The sequence below is a fragment of the Somniosus microcephalus genome, chromosome 9 (genome assembly GCF_052327205.1).
Source record: "Somniosus microcephalus isolate GS21.2 chromosome 9, FLI_Smic_1.0, whole genome shotgun sequence".
NCBI lineage: Eukaryota > Metazoa > Chordata > Chondrichthyes > Squaliformes > Somniosidae > Somniosus > Somniosus microcephalus.
The window spans coordinates 239,201,044-239,219,455 of record NC_140995.1 but is presented as its reverse complement, the minus strand read 5'-3'; the positions used below and the strand labels follow the sequence as shown (position 1 = coordinate 239,219,455).

At 46.6% G+C, this 18,412-nt stretch overlaps 1 protein-coding gene and 1 pseudogene across 2 annotated transcripts in view; both read left to right on the top strand.

Moving 5' to 3' along the window:
• The window catches only part of LOC147113154 (dynein axonemal heavy chain 8-like), a 148,776-nt gene that overhangs the window by 12,665 nt on the left and 117,699 nt on the right, over positions 1 to 18,412 (top strand). For both annotated transcript variants that reach the window (XR_015079627.1, XM_085998052.1), the window contains exon 3: positions 17,315 to 17,395. The gene's annotated coding sequence lies outside the window, so the exon portion shown is untranslated. The remainder of the gene's footprint in view (positions 1 to 17,314; positions 17,396 to 18,412) is intronic.
• Positions 12,249 to 13,222, top strand: LOC147113155 (uncharacterized; annotated as a pseudogene).

Here is an 18,412-nt window from a genome sequence, read left to right as displayed (position 1 = left end):
CGAACTTTGATCATAGAATTGTTGAGATTCTTCGAGAGACTAAATGTATGTTAAAGATGGAGCTGGAGGTGCCAGAGATAGCCAAACGTTTGCTAAAGATTGAGAATATGTTGAAAACTAACTATAATCTTTTGGAGGTAGGTTGTGTTTATGTGATCATGAGATTTGATGCAAGATGTACATTGTAATTTCTACTTATATTGAAATATGTCCTACAGCATTATGCCATTACAGTGAACAGTACAAAGCACAAATAAAAACAGAAAATGCTGGAAATACTCAGCAGGGCAGGCAGCATCTGTGGAGAGAGAAACAGAGTTAACGTTTCAGGTCGATGACCTTCGTCAGAACTGGATAAATTTGGTTATGTAACAGGGCCTAGAAATTCGGTTTGAGTCCGCCAGGGCTTTAGCGCCCGAAATTTTGCGCCCACCATAATTGCCGCTGCGCCCGCCTAAAATTCAGTTGCCCCGGGCCCAGATGGCAGCGGGCGCTAATGGAGGGTTTTAGCGCCTCGCTATGGGCGTTGAATGCAGGTTTCAGGTGCTAATCCCCCGCTGCGGCACCCGATGCGGTGCGGCAGGCTGGGGTACTGCAGGCCTCCTCCTTCGCTTAAGGAGGAGCTGCGTGCAGCCGACAGCTGACCGGTGGATTCCCCCGACAAATGAGCCCGGCACCTCGGAGAAGTGCCGGGCTCACGGGACACACACATCAGTGCCGCGGGGGGGTGGTGCAGGAGTCCGGGGAGGGAGATGCGGGCAGGCGGCCGCCGGGAAAGCGGCCGGCCGCCGCTCCACCTTTATGCGCCGGCCTTACGGTGCTGCAACATCCCGTTCCACAATCGTTGTTTGCGGCTGCCACGGGCGAGGCGGCCGCAACTGAATTTGGCCATCGGGCCGGATTACCACTGCAATCGGGGCGCTGCGCACACCGATGACGTCATCGGTGCCGGCGCAGCGCTACCGGGTAACGCCGATGTTAGGGCCCATCGCAATTTCGGGCGCAGCGATACCGCCGGCGCAAGCCACTCCAACGCCCCTAATTGGGCGCTAACCCAACCGAATTTCTAGGCCCAGGTTTTTAAGCAAGTGTAGGGGCAGGGGAGAGCGGGGGGGGGGAGGAAAGAACAAAAGGGAAGGTCTGTGATAGGATGGAAGGCAGGAGAGATTAAGAGAGACAGAGAAAAAAAATGATAGGAGCAGAGGTTATGGTCTGAAATTGTTGAACTTGATGTTGAGTCCAGAAGGCTGCAAAGTGCCTAATCGAAAGATGAGGTGCTGTTCCTCGAGCTTACGTTGAGCTTCATTAGAACAGTGTAAGAGGCCAAGGACGGAGAGGTCAGAGTGGGAGTGGAGTGGAGAATTAAAGCGATAGGCGACCCTTCGTCAGAACTGGAAAAAGCTGGAGATCGAACAGGTTTTTAAGCAAGTGCACTTTTATTCCATGGGCTTCAACTTTGCTGGCAAGCCTCTTTTGTGGCACATTTTCAAATGCCTTTTGGAAGTCCGTGGACACAACATTAACCCTCATCAAACCTCTCTGTTACCTCATCAAAAAACTCAATTAACTTAGTTAAACACGATTTGCCCTTAACAAATGCGTGCTGGCTTTTCTTAATTAATCTACACTTGTCCAAGTGACTGTTAATTTTGTCCCTGATTAGCATTTCTAAATGTTTCCCCACTACCAAGGTTAAACTGACTGGCCTGTAGTTGCTGGGTTTATCATTACACCCTATTTTGAACAGGGATCTAATATTTGCAATTGTCCAGTCATCTGGCACCACTCACGTATCTAAGGAGGATTGTAAGTTTATGGCCAGTACCTCCACAATTTCCACCTTAACTTCCCTCAGCATCCAGTCCTGGTGACTTCTTCTCTTCTTCTTAGGCAGTCCCTCAGAACCGAGGATGACTTGCTTCCACACTAAAAATGAGTTCTCAGGTGACTGATGAGTCCAATGTGGGACCTACAGTCTCTGTCACGGGTGGGGCAGACGGTGGTTGAAGGGGCGGGTGGGTGGGGTACTTAGGTTGACGTGTGCTCCTTCCGTTGTTTGCGCTTGGCTTCCGTTCGCTCCCAATGAAGAGACTCGCGGTGCCTTCCCAGATGCTTCTCCTCCACTTTGTGTGGTCTTGGGCCAGGGATTCCTAGGTGTCGGTGGGGATGTTGCACTTTTTCAAGGAGGCTTTGAGGGTGTCCTTGAAGCATTTCCTCTGCCCACCTGGGGCTCTCTTGCCGTGTTGAAGCTCTGAGTAGAGCGCTTGTTTTGGGAGTCTCGTCTTGTAGTGTGGTAGCTGGTGTGCAACGGCCACCCCACGCTAAAGAATTTATGCATAGGCATCTTCCACCCTTTTAAATGAAGTTCGGGACCTGGAACGTCAGGACGCTCATGGACAACTCCAACAGCGACAGACCAGAACGCCATACTGCCTGGTGACTTATCTACTTTAAGTACAGCCAGCCTTTCTAGTACATTCTCTTTATCAATTTTTATGCCATCCAGTATTTCAACTACCTTCTCTTTCACTATGCTGTTTTAGCTTGGACCTCAGATGCGTAGCAAAATGACCATCAGCATCAACATCACCAGCAGCAGCAGCAGGAGCATCATCAGCACCACCAGCAGGAGCAGCAGCAGCTTGCTCCTCACAGACCGTCCACTCCACAAGAGAGAGGGGATGTGCAGGGAGGTACAGCTCGCAGGAACCAATACCCACAGCACGGTGTACAGGCAGAGGATCAGCTTCCTGGACATGTTGGAGGGGGGTTTTGCTAGTGCTGCTGGGGAGGGTTTAAACTAGCTTGTCAGGGGGATGGGAACCTGAGGGTAGAATCAGAAGGGAGAAAAGCTGAGCTGGAAATAGAAGATAGGAATTCAGGTGAAGGGGTATTTAGGAAGGCAAAGAGAAAGGAGAAGGCAATAGAGCAGGGCAATGACAGGAGTAACGATAACCAGAACGTATCAGGAAGGGGCAGAATGTACAAGCATAAGAATGCACCAGAAAATAGAGTCAGAGTAAGGAAAGATTATAAGATAAAATTAAAGACTCTTTATCTGAATGCTTGCAGCATTCGTAACAAGCTAGATGAGTTGACGGCACAAATAGAAATAAATGGGTATGATCTGATAGCCATTGCAGAGACATGGTAGCAAGGTGACCAAGGCTGGGAACTGAATATTTGACATTTCAGAAGGATAGGCAGAAAAGAAAAGGAGGTGGGGTAGCTCTGTTAATAAAGGATGAGATCACTGCAGTGGTGAGGAATGATATTGGCTCAGAAGCTCAAGATGTAGAATCATTTTGAGTGGAGATAAGAAATAGTAAGGGAAAGAAGTCACTGGTGGGAATAGTACATAGGCCCCCTAACAGTAGCTATACTGTAGGACAGAGTATAAATCAAGAAATAATGGGGGCTTGTAAGAAAAGAACTGCAATAATCATGGGTGATTTTAATCATCATATAGATTGGACAAATCAAATTGGCAAGGGTAGCCTTGAGGACGAGTTTATAGAGTGCATTCAGGATGGTTTCTTAGAGCAATACATTGAGGAACCAACCTGGGAGCAGGCTATTTTAGATCTGGTAATGTGTAATGAGACAGGATTAATTCATGATCTCATAGTAAAGGATCCCCTAGAAAAGAGTGATCATAGCATGATTGAATTTCAAATTCAGTTTGAGGGTGAGAAACTTGGGTCTGAAACTAGTGTCCTAAACTTAAATAAAGGCAATTACAAGGGTATGAGGACAGAGTTGGCTAAAGTGGACTAGGAAAATAGATTAAAGGGTAAGATGGTAGATAAGCAGTGGCAGACATTTAAGGAGATATTTCATAAATCTCAGCAAAGGTATATTCCTGTGAGAAAGAAAGGCTCTATGAGAAGGATGCACCATCCGTGGCTAACTAAGGAAGTTAAGGATGGTATCAAATTGAAAGAAAAGGCATACAATATTGTGAAGATTAGTGGTAGGCCAGAGGATTGGGAAATTTTTAGAAACCAGCAAAGGATGACTAAAAAAATAATAAAGAGGGAGAAGATAGAGTATGAGTGCAAATTAGCAAATAATATAAAAACAGACAGTAAGAGCTTCTACAGGCATATAAAAAGGAAGAGAGTAGCTAAAGTAAACATTGGTCCCTTAGAGGATGAGACTGGGGAATTGATAATGGGAAATAGAGAAATGGCAGAGACTCTAAACAATTATTATGGATCAGTCTTCACGGTAGAAGACATTAAAAACTTTCCAATAATAATAGATAATCAAGGGGCTATAGGGAGGGAGGAACTTAAAACAATCTCTATCACTAAGAAAAAGAACCTGATGGCCTGCATCCTAGGGTCTTAAAAGAAGTGGCTGCAGAGATAGTTGGTTGTAATCTACCAAAATTCCCTGGATTCTGGAGAGGTCCCAGCAGATTGGAAAATCGCAAATGTAACGCCACTATTCAAGAAAGGAGGGAGACAGAAAGCAGAAAACTATAGGCCAGTCAGCCTAACATCTGTCATTGGGAAAATGCTGGAATTCATTATTAAGGAGGTAATAGCAGGACATTTAGAAAATCATAATACAATCAAGCAGAACCAACATGGTTTTATGAAAGGGAAATCGTGTTTGACAAATTTACTAGAGTTCTTTGAGGATGCAACGAGTAGGGTGGATAAAGGGGAACCAGTAAATGTAGTGTATTTGGATTTCCAGAAGGCATTTGATAAGGTGCCACATAAAAGGTTACTGCACAAGATAAGAGCTCACGGGGTTGCGGTAATATTTTAGAATGTATAGAGGATTGGCTAACTAACAGAAAGCAAAGAGTAGGGATAAATGGGTCATTTTCAGGTTGGCAAACTGTAACGAGTGCTGGGGCCTCAACTATTTACAACCTATATTAATGACTTGGATGAAGGGACCGTGTGTACTGTAGCCAAATTTGCTGATGATACGAAGATAGGTGGGAAAGCAAGTTGTGAGGAGGACACAAAGGGGTAGATTTTCCTGGAGCCGTCAGGCGGGGTTTCAGGCATGGGGTGGGGGGGGAAATCCCAATTTCCAGGGTCCCGACACCATCCCACCCAAAACCCGCCTCCACGTAAGTTTCAGGGGAGGCGGGTACCCGCCCCGCACTGGGACCCGCCAACCCGAGGCGGGAAGGGATTGGTGCCAATTAACTGCCTATTAACAGGTAGTTAACAGGCAGTTTTTAGCCTAATCCCTATTTTGAGGGGTGTCGTGTGGGATTCCCGATGGCTCCAAACCACGGCAGGTTAGAGGAGTCGGGCCGTCGGGCTGAAGGACTTGGAGGGGTCGCGATGTCGGTGTTCAGGTGAGTGATGGGTGCATGAGTGCAAAGGTGAGTGTGTTTGGTGTGTCTAAAGTGTGTAAAGAAGTTTAAATTACCTGTACTTACCTTAACAGCCTTTCTTCCCCTAGGTTTTGGGAGTCCATCACTCAGCCGGCACTGAAAGCAAAATGGCTGCGAGCTGTCAAAAGTGACAGCCTTCAGCTTTCATTGCCGGTAACAGTTCTAACTGAGTCTATGTAGAAGGACTCAGGTTAGAAGTCAGACTGTCAGTGATTGACAGCTTCAAACAGCTGTGAAACACTGATATTTCATCTGTCAAGACCTCTTGACAGATGAAATTTCAGTCTGTGACGTCACCTGTTGCCGGGTGGCCCTTAATTGGCCTGCTGAGCCCGCTGGGCGGGCTTAACAAGGTCAATCAAGGGAAAATCGTGTGGATTGGCCGAACATCGATGTAGGCGGGACTAAAACCCGAAAGTTGTAGTCCCGCCTCCTTCCCGACAGCTTTAGGAAAATCTACCCCAAAGAGTCTGCAACGGGACATAGCTAGGTTAAGTGAGTGGGCAGAAATTTGGCAGATGAAGTATAATGTAGGAAAATGTGAGGTTATCCACTTTGGTAGGAAAAATAAAAAAGCAAATTATTATTTAGAAAATCATAATACAATCAAGCTGAGTCAACATGGTGTTATGAAAGGGAAATCGTGTTTGACAAATTTACTAGAGTTCTTTGAGGATGTGAGAAACAGGATGGATAAAGGGGAACCAGTAGATATAGTGTATTTGGATTTCCAGAAGGTATTCGATAGGGTGCCACATAAAAGGTTACTGCACAAGATAAGAGCACATGGTGTTGGGGGTAATATATTGGCATGGATAGGGGATTGGCTAACTAACAGAAAACAGAGAGTCGGGATAAATGGGTCATTTTCGGGTTGGCAATCAGTAAGTAGTGGGGTGCCACAGGGATCAGTGCTGGGGCCTCAACTATTTACAATCTATATTAATGACTTGGATGAAGGGACCAAGTGTACTGTAGCCAAATGTGCTGATGATACAAAGATAGGTGGGCTAGCAAGTTGTGAGGAGGACACAAAGAGCCTGCAAAGGGATATAGACAGGCTAAATAAGTGGGTAAACATTTGGCAGATGGAGTGTAATGTGTGAACATGTGAGGTTATCCACTTTGGAAGGAAGAATGAAAAAGCAAATTATTATTTAAATGGAGTGAGACTACAAAATGCTGTGGTACAAAGGGATCTGGGGGGTCCTTGTACATGAAACACAAAAAGTTAGCATGCAGATACAGCAAGTAATTAGGAAGGCTAATGGAATGTTGGCCTTTATTGCAAGGGGTATGGAGTATAAAAGTAGGGACGTTTTGATGCAACTTTACAGGGCGCTGGTGAGACCGCACCTGGAGTACTGTGTACAGTTTTGGTCTCCATATTTAAGGAAGGATATACTTGCACTGGAGGCAGTTTAGAGAAGGTTCATTAGGTTGATTCCTGAGATGAGGGGGTTGACGTATGACGAAAGGTTGAGCAGGTTGGGCCTATACTCATTGGAGTTTAGAAGAATGAGAGGGGATCTTATTGAAACATATAAGATTCTGAGTGAGATTGACAGGGTGTATGCTGAGAGGGTGTATCCCCTAGTGGGGGTATCTAGAATTAGGGGGCATAGTTTCAGAATAAGGGGTCACCCATTTAAGAAGGAGATGAGGAGGAATTTCTTCTCTCAGAGGGTCGTGAATCTTTGGAATTCTCTACCCCAGAGAGCTGTGGAGGCGGAGTCATTGAATATATTCAAGGCAGAGATTGACACACATTTGAACTACAAGGGAGTCAAGGGGTATGGGGAGAGAGCGGGAAAGTGGTGTTGAGGCCAAGATTGGATCAGCCATGATCTTATTGAATGGCGGAGCAGGCTCGAGGGGCCGATTGGCCTACTCCTGTTCCTGCTTCTTATGTTCTTATGGAACACCAGTGTCTCAGGAGACTCAGGGTCTCACGTCAGGTGGTGACAGACATTTGCAGCTTGCTGGAACAAGATCTGCTGCCAAAGGACCTGATGGCCACACTTTAGCAGTGGCTATCAAAGTCAACACTGCCCTCAACTGCTTTGCATCTGGCTCCTTCCAGGGATCTGCTGGAGACATTTGCAGGATCTCACAATCACCTGCCCACAAATGCATAACACAGGTTTACAGATGCCATGTTTTCCAGGGCATGCAATTATGTATACTTTGCCGCCGATAATGCCAGTCAAAATGAACAGGTGCTCAGGTTTATGGCTCTGGCTGGCTTCCTACAGATGCAGGGTATTATCGACTGCACGCATGTGGCAATTAAGGCACCCCCAGATCATACGGCGTGCTCATCAACTGCAAGGGCTTCCACTCCATCAATGTACAGCTGGTGTGCAGCCACAAAAAGATGATTATCCAGGAGTGTGTAAGATTTCCAGGCAGCTGCCATGAGGCCTTTGTCCTGCACCAGTCCACCCTCCTTGATCTCTTCGCACCTCGAAGCAAACTTACCAGCTGGCTGCTTGGAGACAAGGGGTACCCACTTAAAACGTGGCTGATGACATCCATGAGGAACCCAACCAATGAGGCACAGGAGCATTACAATGAAAGCCATATGACAACCAGACGTGTCATTGAGCAAGCAATCAGCATGCTGAAGATGCGCTTCAGGTGCATCGACAGATCTGGAGGCGCCCTTCAATACACACCAGCCAGCGTCTCCAAAATGGTCGTGGTGTGCTGTGCTCTGCACAACATTGCACAGCAGCGTGGTTTGGACCTTCAGGAGGAACATGGCATAGAACACAGAGCTGAGGAGGAGGAAGAGGAGTAGGGCGAGAAGGAGGACGAGGAGGACGACGAGTAACGTGATATGACAATGTTCTAGCACGTTGCCGCCCGGGATGCCCTCATAATGGTGAGTTTCAGTTCGGTTCCACCCATCTGGGAGCCACATGCAAAACCCACTTCTCCCCACCCAACCCACTGCCTTTCCCCCAACACAAAGCAGTCCTGCAAACAACCAACCATCCCTTTCACAGCTCCCCCATTGCGCGGCGTTCTATCTTGCCTTACCATTCATCATAAATGAAAAGGCCACTTGCCTGGCAGCAGCCAAAAATAGGCAACACAGGAAAGTGGTGTAAACAAATAACATTTATCTGGCTCAAAAATTAAACAGAGACCTAACACTCTAACATTGTCCAAGACACCCATGTGCAGACCCTTGTGCAACAACAAATCTTTACTCTTCCTCTTCCTAGCACTTCTGTATGATGCAACCCCTGTGACTTCAGCAGAGGTAGAGGCAGGCTGCTCAGATCCATGCTCTGACTGCTGAGATGCTCTTTGCTGACGTCCTCAGTGTTTTTGAGCCCGTGAGGGCCCTGCCAAAGGCTGCTCCACCTGTACCTGTGAAGGGGCAGACTCGGCCATCAGGACACGAGGCAGCATGTGCGGTACTGACTGATGGAGGGGGTGGGGGGCAATGGGTGAGAAGTGAAAGCGCTTTGAGCCGAGCTCCCACTTCCATGTCTCCTGTCACCATCATCTCTCTCATGTCATACCTGCACTCCCCTGCTAGCAATGAGCTGGAGAGCACTTTGCTGCAGATCAGTAAGGCGATGAACAAGCAAGGCTGGGGTTTCATCAATCCTATTTAAGGTTGGCATTCATAGTGCAAACCATTGATGAGGGCCTACATGCGCTCGTTTGCCACATTTGATGCTCCATGCAGGTGGCCACTCTTTCCATGGACAAAGACATCATTGCAAAGGTCTGCGACATCATGCCACTCATGCTTGAGATGGACTCCTCCAATCTCTCTGAAAGCGTGCACAGTGCGGCTGGAAAGCCTGCCTGTACATCGCACATTCTTTGCTGCTGCTCCAGAAGTACCGTTTTCATCGACGACCCCCAAGGTTCAGCATCTGTATCCAGCTGAGCAGAGCTTAGAGAGTCCTGTGGCCTCCAATGCAGACTCTCCACTGCTTTCCCTGTCTCCACCATCTGCTCTTGCTCACTTGTGATGTGTGAGTCACCAGGTGAAAACCAAACTAACTTCCTTACCGGTTCTACTGAAGTGTGAGTATCTGAGCTGGTGCATGGCCTGCAGGAGTCCTGTAACAGTGCACCCTCAGAGTGAGTAACCTCCTCTGAGGAGTCATCGTCCACCTGGACCACCTACTGCGGAACACTTGAAGGCTCTGTGGGAGATTAAAAACATGAATTAGAACTGTCAAAGTAAGAATGTTTTAAGTGATCGCTATGCACACAGCACCTCATCTTCCGATTAGGCAGTCTGCAGCCTTCCGGTCTCAATATCGAGTTCAACAATTTCAGATCATAACCTTGGCCCCTATTTCATTTTCACTTATATTTTTCCACTCCTTTCCTTTCCCCCCCCCCTTTCCTTTTGTTTCTCTCTCACACCTGGCAGCTATCTTTTGCCCTGCCAGTACACTTTACACCTAATCACAGCCTATTACCATCTCGTCTAGCTTCTAATCTCTTTTACTTCTTTTGGTTCTTTTACTCTTTTGTCCGATCGCAGCCCTGCCTTCGATCTAGTTCCTTTTCTCTCCAGTTTTGAAGAAGGGTCAAACCCGAAACGTCAACTCAAATTTCTCTCCACGGATGTTGCCTGACTTGCTGAGTTTTTCCAGCATTTTCTGTTGTTATTTCGGATTTCCAACATCTGCAGTATTTTGCTATCATCATATTTCACATGCTGCTGACATCAAGTCAACATGAGTGAGTGTTGTATGCCATGTGGCTGAACATAAGAACATAAGAATTAGGAGCAGGAGTCGGCAATACAGCCCCTTGAGCCTGCTCCGCCATTCAATAAGATCATGGCTAATCTTCAACCTCAACTCCACTTTCCTGACCTATCCCTATATCCCTTAATTCCTCTAGAGTCCAAAAATCTATCTATCTCAGCCTTGAATATACTCAATGACTGAGCATCCACAGCGCTTTGGGGTAGAGAATTCCAAAGATTCACAACCCTCTGAGTGAAGAAATTCCTCCTCATCTCAGTCTTAAAAGGCCGGCCCCTTATCATGAGACTATACCCCTGTAAGATGTGAGGAATTACTCCTCGCCCCGTCCAACAGGTTATAGAGTTCGGACTTGAGACTTATGAGAAACTACACTAGACACACGGATTCTGCCTTTAACCTTTTATTGTTCCTAAGACAGATTCAAAACCGCAACCACTATTCGAGCAGTCCACCAATAATGTTACAAGAAATCATACATACAACCACCCGCAGATGATCAATCCAGCATTGATTGTAGGTCCTCGTAAGCGAGAAGACTGGCCAGGCCCCTCCTTCCAACTGCAGCCTGACCCTCATAGGCGAGATGACTGGCCAAACCACCTTCTTCCGACTACAGTGCTAATATTCTTTAGCCACTGTGTTTTATACAGTTTTCCTTGCTTTTCTCAGTAAATCAATCATCAGAGATAGTAAAATGTTCCTTTAATGTTCGACGTAAGTTGTTTGAGCTGTCAAACGTTCACACTGGCACATCCTGTGTCGCTATCCATTAGTTGCCTTTATCAAAGCCCAAAATTGTTCATTCACTCATAAAGTTTACAAAAGTGGCAGAAAACCACTTGGTTATAGTTCATGTGTTACGTCGTATTCTGTATTTCAAAACTTAAAAGGTTTGACTCCTCCCCTTTAGCCACCAGACCAAAAAAGTCATTTACAACTTGTGACCTATTTGTTGCAGTCATGAAGTCTGCAACATCTAAGTAGGTTTGTTTATCTCTGTTTTCTATGTCTACCCACTGCAGTCACAACCATGTTTGCTATCTTTTAGTAAAGCACATCAAAGCATATTCCATGTCCACTTATCAGTGAAAGACCGTCTGTTACAGCTTTATTTCACTTCAAAAAAAAACTTTTGGCCTGGCAAAGCATTTCAATATATATGAGAATTAAAAATGAAGGGTCTGTATATACTTTCTACACCCCCTAATTCTAGACTCTCCAGCCAGGGGAAACAATCTCTCACCATCTACCTTGTCAACCCGCCTCAGAATTTTATATGTTTCAATGAGATCACCTCTTATTCTTCGAAATTCCAGAGTGTTTACTCCAGAGCCCAATCTACTCATTCTCTCCTCATAGGACAACTCTCTCATCCCAAGGATCAATCTAGTGAACCTTTGTTGCACTGTCTCCAAGGCAAGTATATCCTTCCTTCAATAAGGAGACCAAAACTGTGCACAGGTATGGTCTCACCAAGACCCTGTACAATTGTAGCAAGACTTCCTTACTCTTATACTCCAACCCCCTTGCAATAAAGGCCAACATGCCATTTGCCTTCCTAAGTGCTTGCTGTACCTGCAGGCTAACTCTCTATGTTTCTTGTACTAGGGCACCCAAATCTCTCTGAACACCAACATTTAATAGTTTCTCACCATTTAAAAAATAGTCTGCTTTTCTATTTTTCCTACCAAAGTGAATAACCTCACATTTCTCCACATTATACTCCATCTGCCACCTTATTGCCCATTCACTTAACTTGTCTATATCCCTTTGCAGGCTCTTTGCGTCCTCCTCACATCTTACTGTTCCACCCAACTTTGTATTGTCAGCAAACTTAGATACAATTGAACTCAGTCCCTTCATCTAAGTCATTAATATAGATTGTAAATAGCTGAGGCCCAAGCACTGATCCTTGCGGCACCCCACTAGTTATAGCATCACTAGTTGTGACGTCGGCACAAGGGAAGCAGCTGATTGGTGAGTAGTGGGTGAGTGCTTTTTTTAAGTTTAAAGCTTATTCTGTTAAGTTACTTCTTAGTCTTTAAATAAAGGGTAGTTTTTAGTCTTTTAAATAAAGGTTAGTACGTAGTCTTTTCAATAGTCTGTTAGATAAAGGGATGACAAGAATGGCAGGGCAGCTCAGTCTAGTGGAGTGCACATCATGTGGCATGTGGAAAGTCATGGATACTTCGCGTTGCATGGATGACTACATGTGCAGTAAGTGTCACCAGCTGCAACGGCTCGAGCGACGGTCTACGGAGCTTGAGCGGCGACTGGAGTCACTTTGGTGCATCCGCGAGGCTGAGAACTACGTGGATAGCACATTTAGTGAGGTGGTCACTCCGCAGTCTAAGAGAGAGCGGACAGAGAGCAAGTGGGTGACCACCAGACAGAAGAAGATCAGGCAGACAGTGCAGGAGGCCCCGGAGGGCATCTCGCTCTCCAACCGGTATTCTATTCTGAGTACTGGTGGGGGCGATGGTGCCTCTGAGGAGTGCAGTCAGAGCCAAGTCCTCGGCACCACGGGTGGCTCCGCTGCACAGCGGAGGAAGAAAAATAGTGGAAGAGCAATAGTGGTAGGGGATTCAATAGTGAGGGGAGCAGACAGGCGTTTCTGCGGCTGCAGACGTGACTCCGGAATGGTATGTTGCCTCCCCGGTGCCAGGGTCAAGGATGTCACCGAACGGCTGCAGAGCATTCTGGGGGGAGAGGGTGAACAGCCAGATGTCGTGGTCCATATCGGTACTAATGCCATAGGTAGAAAGAGGGATGAGGTCCTGCAGGCAGAGTTTAGGGAGCTAGGAGTCAGATTAAAAAGCAGGACCTCAAAGGTAGTAATCTCTGGATTACTCCTGGTGCCACATGCTAGTGAGTCCAGAAATAGGAGGATAGAGCAGATGAATGCGTGGCTGGAAGGATGGTGCAGGAGGAAGGGCTTTAGATTTCTGAGGCATTGGGACCATTTCTGGGGGAGGTGGAACCTATACAAGCTGGATGGGTTGCACCTCAACAGAACTGGGACCAATATCCTCGCGGGGGGGGGGTTGCTAGTGCTGTTGGGGAGGGTTTAAACTAACTTGGCAGGGGGATGGGAACCTAAGAATAGAGTCAGTAGGGAGGGAAGAAAAACTTAGAAAGTAAATTGGAAGGACAGAGGATTCAAGGGCTAGATAGTAGTCAACAAGGAGGTTTGCCTGTACTAAATGGTATATACTTCAATGCAAGGAGTATAGCGAACAAGGCAGATGATCTGAGGGCACATGTAAATACTTGGGATTGCACTCTAGAGGGTACAGAGGAGATTTACAAGGATGTTGTCGGGAGTAGAGAATCTTAGCTATGAGGGAAGACTGGATAGGCTGGGTTTGTTTTCCTTGGAACAGAGGAGGCTGAGGGGAGACCTTATTGAGGTGTATAAAATTATGAGGGGCCTAGATAAAGTGGATAGAAAGGACCTATTTCCCTTAGCAGAGGGGTCATAAACCAGGGGGCACAGATTTAAATTAATTGGTGGAAGGTTTAGAGGGGATTTGAGGGGAACTTTCTTCACCCAGAGGGTTGTGGGGGTCTGGGACTCACTGCCTGAAAGGGTGGTAGAGGCAGGAACCCTAACCACATTTAAAAAGTACTTGGATGTGCACTTAGGATGCTCTAACCTGCAGGGCTACGGACCAAGAGCTGGGAAGTGGGATTAGGCTGGACAGCTCTTTGTTGGCCGGCGCGGACACGATGGGCCGAAATGGCCTCCTTCCATGATGTAACTTTCTATGATTCTATGAACTATGCTGAATTTCCCTCTGTGTCATAGGCAAACACCCAATAGAGGGTGCAAATAGTGCTGGGACGCCATCCAAAATATTACAATTAAGCAGACCCAGGAAAATGCACTAGTATGGAAGGTGGCATTGTCAGAACAGATGTGACAGAGATGGAGAAACTGGGAGAATGGAATAGAGTCTTTACAGGAAGCAGGGTGGGAGGAAGTGTAATCCAGGTAGCTGTGGGAGTCAGTGGGCTTATAGTAGATGTTTGTCGATAGCCTATCCCCAGAAATGGAGACAGAGAAGTTGATGAAGGGAAGGGAAGAGTCGGAGATGGACCATGTGAATGTAAGGGTGGGGTGGAAATTGGAAGCAAAGTGAATGACATTTTCCAGTTCAGGGCGAGAGCAGGAAACGGAACTGATACAGTCATCAATGTACTGGAAAAATAGGTGAGCGAGGGGACCTGAATAGGACTGGAGCAAAGACGTTCCACATATCCCACGAAAAGGCAGGCATAGCGAGGGCCCATGCGGGTTCCCACAGCAACACCTTTTATTTGGAGAAAGTGAGTGGAGTCAAAGGAGAAGTTGTTCAATGTGAGAACAGGTTCAACTATGCGGAGGAGGGTGGTGGTGTATGGGGACTGGTTGGGCCTCTGTGTGGTGCGCCCTCAGGCCGTCCTGGTGGGGGATGGAGGTGTAGAGGGATTGGACATCCATAATGAAAAGGTGAGTGTGGCTTTGGACTTACTTTTCCTGATTTAAGAAGATCGTTGAAGCGTTTGCAGCACTGCACCCAGGTCCTGACGACATCCCTGCTATTCAACTCCTCTGCTATTTGGAGCCAGGCTCCTTTGCTCTGCTGAAGAGGACCTCCCTGCGTGCTCTGATTCCCTCCACAAGCATATGGAGGGAGTCATCAAAGAACCTGGGTGCAGCCTCTGCCTCATGCAGTCATCTCTTGTGGTGTGTGCAGCAGTGGAATTGTGAAATGCTCTGACTGCACATTCCTAGATGAATCAAATGCAATGTGGCATGGCTCCTTTAAATATCCCAGCTGAAAACGCATCATCGATGACATCACCAGACCCTCACCTTTTAATTGGTCCAGGTAACGTGCAGGGCTTAATAGGCCCCATTAACGTAAAGTCGTTCTGTGGAGTGGGATGCAACGAGCAATGGACCTGTGACCCGCCATGGCGACTGCCCGCACCAGTCCCGCCCAGGTAAAGAAAATTCTGGCCTTTGTCCCTGAGAGCTCTGGCAGATAGGGGCTCTAGTCATCACCGCCTCTCCTCCTTCTCTTCCTGCTCCCCTTCCAGTACTTGTTGCTGCCCAGGTGATGGTAAAAGCTGGTCCCTCATAATGGTGAAGTTGTGGATCATGTAGCAAATGATGACATATCTGGAGACCCGCTTAGCGTGTACTGCACAGCTCCTTTGGAACAGTCCAGGCAGCAGAAGCATTGTTTGAGTATGGCGATTGTTTGCTCAGTTATGGACACTGCACTTTAGGAAGTATGTGAAGCCTTTAGAGAGGGTGCAGAAAAGATTTACAAGAATGGTTCCAGGGATGAGAGACTTCAGTTACGTGGATAGACTGGAGAAGCTGGGGTTGTATGCCTAGGAGCAGAGAAGATTGAGAGGAGATTTGATAGAGGTGTTCAAAATCATGAGGCGTCTGGACAGAGTACTGTAGATAGAGAGAAACTGTTCCCATTGGTGGAAGGGTCGAGAACCAGAGGACACAAATTTTAAGGTGATTGGCAGAAGATCCAAAGGCGACATGAGGAAAAACTTTTTTACGCAGCAAGTGGTTATGGTCTGGAATGCACTGCTTGAAAGGGTGGTGGAGGCAGATTCAATTGTGGTTTTCAAAAGGGAATTGGATAAGTACCCGAAGGAAATGAATTTGCAGGGCTACAGGGAAAGGGCGGGGGAGTGGGACTAGCTGAAGTGCTCTTGCAGAGAGTCGACGCGGGCTCGGCAGGCTGAATGGCCTCCTTCTGTGCTGTAACCATTCTATAATTCTATGTTCCTTGTGGCAGTATGGCTCTTGTTGTAGGCGTGCTCTGCAGCTGTGCGTGGGTTCCTGACTGGAGTCAAAAGCCATGTCTGGAGGGGATAACCCTTCTCGCTCAATAGCCAGCCTGTAACTTGGCGGCCTGGTTGGAATAAAGGTGGCACAGAGGACTGACACAGGATGAAAGAGTCATGACTGCTGCCTGGATAGTTGCCTCAAACCTGCATGGTGTGCTGCCTGTGGACGCAAACCAGTTCTACATTAAGGACGTGGAATCCCTTATAATTGATAAAGATGTCAGGCTAGTTATAGCGAGCTTACAAGGCAATGTGCGTTCAGTCAATGGCACGCTGCACCATGTGTAAGCCTGCCATGCAGGCAAAACCTCGTGCTCTTGTCCTGCTTTGCTATGTCAATAGGGAAGGAGATATTTATTTCTCCTGGTGTAGAGAGCCTCGGTGACGTCCCTGCAAAACGGCAGTTTGGAAGTGCGCCAGTCACCGTATTGGATATTGGGAAAGGAAGTAGCGATTGTGTCAGGAGCACACACCGACAGCATTCTAAGTGGGAATTAACATATGCAGATGAGAGTCTTGTGTTTCTTGGAGGACCCATTTTCCATTTTAGACCGCCGCAGTGCTTCATTCACCATGTGCAGACCTCACTCAGCACAACGTGACGCTAACCGATATGAAGGCCCCCTCTCTAGCGCTATTTTTAGACATCAAGCAGTAACAACAGGTTAGCTGTTGGTTTACTATTTCTGGCTATTGTTTGATTGTAAGACTTTTTTTTTATTGTGTTCCAGCACTCTTAAAAGTTCACTTTGTCTGCACAGAGGTTTACTGCTTTTGCACAGTTGGTGCTCTTTGCTTCACAAATAGTCTGGCTCCAAACATGGGTGGTCTGGTAAGACTGCCTTTGGGATAGAGGACAATTGGGAGCAGCAGGGAAAACGCCACAGAGCAGGAGAAGCTGCCAGAAGAGGGAGGAGGAGGAGGGCACTGAATAGGAGGGCATATCCACAGAGAGTCTTCAGGTAGCACTTCTACTTAAACTCGATTTACCAAGGAGGTTGTCACTGAGCTACTTCAGTCTGCAACAGGTGGCATCATAAATATGCTGTGAATGGAAGATTTTGCTATTTTCTCTCCAAGATAGCAGTTCAAATTTATGCTATTCTCTTCACTGAGTAAATCAAGATGCAGCAAAGGACAAGAGTAAGTTTGGAGACAGAGGCCTAGTAATTGGGCTGCATTTTGCCTGTTTAGAGCAGATTTAATAGCCAAGTATCAGTTTCTGCATCATTGTTCAGAACAAGAAGTGAACTCAGATTAGAGTTGATTACTAGATACAGAACTGATTTTACAGACTAAATGTTTTCTTCTTTTGTATTCCTATAATCAGTCTGTTCTTCAAACATTTGAGATCGTGTGCCAAGGAATTCCTTTTGAGTTTGTGGCATTGATAACACCTAAAATTAAAAAGGTGAGTACTAAACTATATAAGTTAAAAAAAAAATGTTATATAGTAAAGGTAAATAAAACATTCGGAGGCGTGAGGGTGATTCATATCGGTACCAACGACATAGGTAGAAAGAGGGATGAGGTCATGCAGGCAGATTTCAGGGAGCTAGGAAAGAGATTAAAAAGCAGGACTCAAAGGTAGTAATCTCCGGATTCCCCCTATCACGCGCTAGTGAGTATAGAACGAGGAGGATAGCGCAGATGAATGCGTGGCTGGAGAGATGGTGCAGGAGGGAGGGCTTTAGATTTCTGGGGCATTGGGACCGGTTTTGTGGGAGGTGGAACCTGAACAGGCCGGACGGGTTGAACCTCAACAGGGCTGTAACCAATATCCTCGTGGGGAGGTTTGCTTGAGCTGTTGGGGAGGGTTTAAACTGATTTGGCAGGGGTTGGGCACCAGGATGTAACATTAGAAAGGGGAAATAAAGTGCCCAAAGGATTGGGAGAGGCAGAGAGCACTAATGTAAGAAATAGTAAGGTATTAGGTGGGGTCAAACTAAGAGAGAACACAGGATGGTCTAAGATGGGTTTACAGTGTATGTATGTGAACGCACGGAGCGCAGTAAACAAGGTAAGTGAGCTGCAGGCACAAATAGCCACATGGGAATATGATGTTGTGGCAATAACAGAGACCTGACTCAAAAAAGGGCAGGATTGGGTATTAAATATTCCTGGTCATAAAATGTTTAGGAAAGGTTTTATGAAAGGGAAATCATGTTTGACAAATTTGCTGGAATTCTTTGAGGATGTAACGAGCAGGGTGGATAAAGGAGAACCAGTAAATGTCGTGTATTTGGATTTCCAGAAGGCATTCGATAAGGTGCCACACAAGATGGGTGGAGCTTAAAAACAAAAAGGGGGCAAGCACTTTGCTGGGAGTGTACTATAGGCCTCCAAACAGTCAGGGGGAGATAGAGGAACAGATATGTAGGCAAATCTCAGAGAAATGTGCAAATAATAGGGTAATAATAATGGGGGA